Source organism: Brassica oleracea, chromosome C4, assembly GCF_000695525.1.
Source record: "Brassica oleracea var. oleracea cultivar TO1000 chromosome C4, BOL, whole genome shotgun sequence".
NCBI lineage: Eukaryota > Viridiplantae > Streptophyta > Magnoliopsida > Brassicales > Brassicaceae > Brassica > Brassica oleracea.
This window is the reverse complement of record NC_027751.1, coordinates 31,692,354-31,698,814: the sequence shown is the minus strand read 5'-3', so window position 1 is coordinate 31,698,814 and position 6,461 is coordinate 31,692,354.

Here is a 6,461-nt window from a genome sequence, read left to right as displayed (position 1 = left end):
GTATCACTCTCAACAAGGATCGATGGATGGAAGATGAATGAAGATGGAATCGGTCTTGCTGGATGTGTATCACTCTCAAGATAGATTAATTGGAGATGGGATGATGGACGCCACAAAGATCTATGAAAGGGATCCTTGATAAGTTAAGTTGCTTCAGAGTTGTTTCTCACATACTCAAAAGACTTAAGACAATAGTTTTGACAAAACTAGAAAAACTGATTTTCATTCATAAAAGTTCAAGGGTGATTTACAAAGACAAACTAATTGAGCTTTATAGGCTAGACTACTGGGACTCTCTAACAGTCATAAAATGACATAAGGAAAGAAACAAAATCGAAATAATAAACATGAAAGAAAAGAAATTGATGGCTCCATGAAAACTAGCCGTTGGAGGCTTTATGATGAGAATGTTGGCCAAATGAATGTAGATGGTGTTCTCCTTGTATCTGGACGGTTTGAGGGGGTAAGTGAGCTTCCTGGGAATCTTCTTTATGGTCTGGAAGGTGCTGATGTCGTGCATAGACTGAAGTAAAAAGAGCTGTTGGAGTTTAAATGCTTGAGACTCCAAATAAAGCAAGTTGAAGTAAATGAGAATCCTCCTGATCCAATGGTTGTTGGTGCATGGTATGAACATGTAGAACTCCTCCTGGACACCTAAAATACCTACTGATTGTTTGAAATGATCTACTGGTCGCCAATTCCTGGTTTGAAGCTGATTGAACCGGTTAGCTTCCAATTGAGGTAAGTGAAGAATTGGTTTGGCCGGTTTTGGAGATTGGATCATAACTTCTGATTTCCGTGTCCATTTCTCCTGATATTGGGCTTTCTGAAAGGCGGATGGATCCCTATTTAATCCTATGATGGGCTTTGGTTCAGGCCGCTCTTTCCTTGGGCTGGAATCTCCTTCTAAAGTCGGGTACTCGCAGATGGGCGGGCTGGGGAACCTCTGACTTGTAAAATTCATAACTTCTTGCTCCGTGAATATTTTGGCTCGATTCCAATTTGGATGAACTCATTCTTTAGTTTATAATCCAATAAAATTGGTTTCATATTGAAAGACCTTCTGGTTGTGGAGATATACGCGTTGGACTGAACCTCGGTCGCTGGTACCTCCTAGATGGCCGGTTTGGACGGTTTGGTGAGACTCTGGTTGAACCATGGATTTCGTGACCACAACATCCCATCCCTCTTGACAAGGTTTCTACCTCGAAACTATATAACCTGCATCATGATAGAGCAAGTCAGGTTTCATTCTCTTTTGAGAGTTTAGAACCTTACTTTGGTATAATTTCGGTTTGGTGATGCATGGTGCATCTGGTGGCTCTTCTTTGGGAAGATGTGAAAGGATCACACCTCTGCTATGGTTATGGCCATTAACATGGTCATTTCTTATCTTCTGTAGTGGATGGTCCTTCAAATTTTTGGTGGCCACGTTTCTGATCATCTTTGGAGTTGATCCTCCTAGCAACATACGATAATCTGGTGGGATTTCTTTGAAGCTTTCTTCTTGGCAACCTGAAATAATCTCAACACTCTGGACAAAAAGCAAGTGCATTATATATGTCATGGAAATATTAAGAACATGCTGATCTAAAATTAATCTTACCATAGGTTTTGGAATTTGAACAATCCATTGTTTAGATTTTGGCTTCCACTTGTGAGGTGGTTCATGACTGAGCTTATGGTCTGGTTCCTTCTGTGGAACTTCAGTAAGCATATAGCTTTCATTTTTACTCCCTACATCAAGAACACACACGTCAGTACTAGTATCTCTAGGTGGTGTTAGACACTTACCTTGGTATGATACTTCATTTACTGGTTTTGCTTCTTTAAGCAACATGGACTGCATTGTGTCTTGAACCATCTTCTGGTCCATCACAGGTGTGGTGCCTGGTGGCTCCTCTCCTTTGAATTCATGCTACTTAGTTCCTGTTACATCATCCTTTGACAAAGACAAGTGCATTATACATGAATTTGGAACAAACAAATCATACTGAATAAAACTATCACTCATTTTAAACAATTCAGATTTATTTTCTAGTGATGTTTCTTTCAATACTTGTTTAGTTGGACAAGGTACAGCAAAGTGTCCTATTTTATGACATCTAAAACAAGTCTGATCTTTCAGAATTTTAGAAGACTTACCTTGGCTAGATGTTTCCTCCTCTTTTGGGTCTAAAATGTCCTTGTTCCTTGGACATAATTTTTTGATAACTTTTGGTTCCAACAAGGATGTGGAGGTCGGTTTTTGTTGGACCTCAGGACCTGTATTAACATTCTTGGACAAAGACAAGTAACTCATACAAGTGGGAGATGATTTATAAACAAATTTATCAAGTATAGGACTTACCTTAGCCTTTACTTGGACAATAACAGGTTCTGATTTTTCTTTGGAACCATGAGTTAGATACCTCCTTGGGTATATCTTTTGTATTTTAGAACTTGTGAGTTCTGGTGCAAATTCATTCCTCATGACTTCCTTAAGATCTCTCCACGTTTTGATAGCTGGCTCCTTGTAAAACCATCTATCATCTTCTTCTTGTACCCACCATTTAAAGGCATTACCTCTTAGTTGATCAATGGCATAAGATAGCCTCTCTTCTTTCAGAATGTTGTTGTAGTAAAACCATTCATCAAGGTTCCCCTCCCATGTTAGGTAGCTTCTTCCTCCTGAAAATGTAAAGAGTTCAGTTTTATCAGTAAAGGAATTGTAATCAAACCGAGAATTAACAACATGAGAGTTGTGTGTTTTAGAAGTTGGAGTTTGATTGATCCTTGAAGGATCTGGTGGCTTGGGCTCGACATAGACAGCCTCAGGTGCATTTCCAAAACTTCTTTTTCCTTTATGTGTACGTTGGCCTTGTGCCTTGTTTCTTTTCTCCAGCTGAGCAATCTGATCTTGTACTCCTTTTATAGCATCCAATAGCTGTTTTTGAGAGGCTATTAAAGCTTGGCCTTGTGCTGCCTCTTCCATTTCTTCCTGCAACCAATCTAAAAGAGGAAGTGAAAGTATGGGAAGTTCTGGTCGAACTAAAATAAAACAAGTGTAAACTCCAGTTAGAGTAAACCGAGAAATATGCAACTATTGAACCGAAATGAAATAAACTATGTAAAAATGATTTTTTTTTCTTTTGGTTTTTCTGAATGTAAACTCGAAATGAAGCTATATGATATGATAAGAAACACAAATGGAAAGAAAATATGAAAAGCAAACTATCACTGATTTTTTTTGTATTTTCTTAATATGCAAACTCTTAAAACAATATACTAAAATGATGTAAACTATGCTTTTAAATGTTTTTTTTAATGCAAGCACGAAATGAATACAATATGAAATGATAATAAACACTATGGAAAGAAATATGAAATTCAAACTAACACTGATATTTTTTTTTTGAATTTTCTTATGCAAGTTACCGAAAATGAAAACAATATATATGCTTGAACCCAAAATGATATAAACTAAGCTGAATGATTTTTTTTTTGAATGCAAATAACAAACTAATAAAACAAATATGGTATGCACGGAATTAATAAAATGCTATGCCTTTTTCTTCTTATTTTTATGCAAGATTCAAACAAGAAACAAATATGGTATGCAGATTTTTGTTTTTTTTTTTTAATGAATGCATAAAATCTAAAAATGGCAAGTGGAGCTGGGGGAATGAATGCAAACAAGCTAATGAATAAAATTTGAATCCTATATGATCTACACGGAAATAAACTTGTCTTCCTTTTTTTTATATTTTCTGGTTTTATGAATGCAACAAGAACACAAAAATGCAGAAACTGTTTTTATGGCTTTTGATTTAATAATGGAAAAACAAATGCAAACAAGATGAATGATGCAAGGATAGAATGGACCTGATTCAGGAGCTTGAGCTCTGATACCAAAATGTTGTAGGCACAGGGGGGGGTAACCCACGAATTGATTGAATGGTGGATCCAAGGCTACAACCTGAAAACAAAGAGAACCGATTTTTATGAGTTTTAGAGTTTTTATGATGAGAACAGAAACAAATATGAATATGAATCAAAATGATAATATGAATAAAAACAAATAGAAAAAGGATAGACTGATGAAGATGGGATCTTTGTTGCTGGATGTATATCACTCTCAACAAGGATCGATGGATGGAAGATGAATGAAGATGGAACCGGTCTTGCTGGATGTGTATCACTCTCAATATCGATTAATGGATGGAGACGGGATGATGGACGCCACAAAGATCTACGAAAGGGATCCTTGATAAGTCAAGTTGCTCCAGAGTTGTTTCTCACACACTCAAAAGACTTAAGACAATAGTTTTGACAAAACTAGAAAAACTGATTTTCATTCATAAAAGTTCAAGGGTGATTTACAAAGACAAACTAATTGAGCTTTATAGGCTAGACTACTGGGACTCTCTAACAGTCATAAAATGACATAAGGAAAGAAATAAAATCGAAATAATAAACTTGGAAGCAAAAGAATTGATGGCTCCATGAAAACTAGCCATTGGAGGCTTTATGATGAGAATGTTGGCCAAATGAATGTAGATGGTGTTCTCCTTGTATCTGGACGGTTTGAGGGGGTAAGTGAGCTTCCTGGGAATCTTCTTTATGGTCTGGAAGGTGCTGATGTCGTGCATAGACTGAAGTAAAAAGAGCTGTTGGAGTTTAAATGCTTGAGACTCCAAATAAGGCAAGTTGAAGTAAATGAGAATCCTCCTGATCCAATGGTTGCTGGTGCATGGTATGAACATGTAGAACTCCTACTGGACACCTAGAATACCTCATGATTGTTTGAAATGATCTCCTGGTCGCCAATGCCTAGTTTGAAACTGATTGAACCGGTTAGCTTCCAATTGAGGTAAGTGCAGAACTGGTTTGGCCGGTTTTGGAGATTGGATCATAACTTCTGATTTCCGTGTCCATTTCTCCTGATATTGGACTTTCTGAAAGTATGATGGATCCCTATTGAATCCTATGATGGGCTTTGGTTCAGGAAGCTCCTTCCTTAGGCTGGAATCTCCTTCTAAAGTCGGGTACTCGCAGAAGGACGGGCTGGGAAACCTCAGACTTGTAAAATTTATAACTTCTTGATCCTAAATATTTTGGCTCGGTTCCAATTGGGATGAACTCCTTATTTAGTGTAGAATCCAATAAAATTGGTTTCATGTTGAAAAACCTTCTGGTTGTGGAGATATACGCGTTGGACTGAACCTCGGTCGCTGGTACCTATTAGATGGCCGGTCTGGACAGTTTGGTGAGACTCTGTTTGAACCATGGATTTCGTGACCACAACAAAATGTGTCTGGAATTTGATTAGCTAGATTTGTAAATGTATAATCTTTGGACGTCTATTTCACATTCTTTAGTCCGAGGATCTTGCCAAGACATTGATGGTTGATTCTTTTCTATTTCTTTTACCATTCTTTTACCAGCTTTATTATTTTTCTCCTCCTGGTCTTAAAATAATCCGTGTACCTGGCCTCAAATATAATCACCCATAGTTGGCTCAAAGTACTTTATTATTGTAGGAGAATCATATCCAACATATATCCCCATCCTCCTTTTGAGGTCCCATCTTAGTTCTATGTGGTGGAGCAATTAGTACATAGACAGCACATCCAAATGCCTTATGATGGGGCATATCTGGCTCTTGACCCGTTAATAATTGTGATAGGGGATATCTATGCTCACCAAATGGCCTGATGCGTATTAACTTAGGTGTATGTAAATTTCGTGTGTCCCAAGCTGTGAATGAGAGTTTTGACCTCATAAGTTATGGTCTATCAATCAGTTATTTGCGTTTTAAAAGATTTCGGCCAAGCCGTTCTTGGTATGAACATGTATCACAGAATTGTCCACACTTACCCCCATGGACATACCATAATCATTTAAACGCTTGGGACATGTATTCACCAGTATTATCTAGACATATAGTCTTTATTCATGAAAAAGGGGCTCGTAGCCGTTTTACTGGTGATGGCCTAATGAGTTTCCCTTGTGTACATGCTACACACGTGAGATTCTTTGGAATAACTCTTCTTATCTTTTAATGTGTGCCTTTTGAATATCAATTTTCGCATCATGTTTGGACCAGGATGGCCAATCCGGTCGTGCCATAAAGTGTATATTTTCGCAGGCTTTTAGCCTCTATCATACTTATCTATGCATAGTCTAGGTCAGTAGAGAATGCAGGTATAGTCTTTAGGACTTATTATGGCCTTGGGTGATTTTATACATCTGAAGGAACTCTTTGTTTCATTCGCCCATTGTTTTAATATGGAAACCATTCATTCTTGTATCTTTAAAACTCAATAGGCTGCTCTTGCTCTTAGAGTTGGGTGAATATAAGTTATCACTGATTTTTAGATGCATACCCTTAGACAATAATATATTGGCCTAGCCATAGTCTTTTTTCAGACCGGCGATACCTGCTTTAGTACTTATATTGGCGTTTTTCAGTATACTCA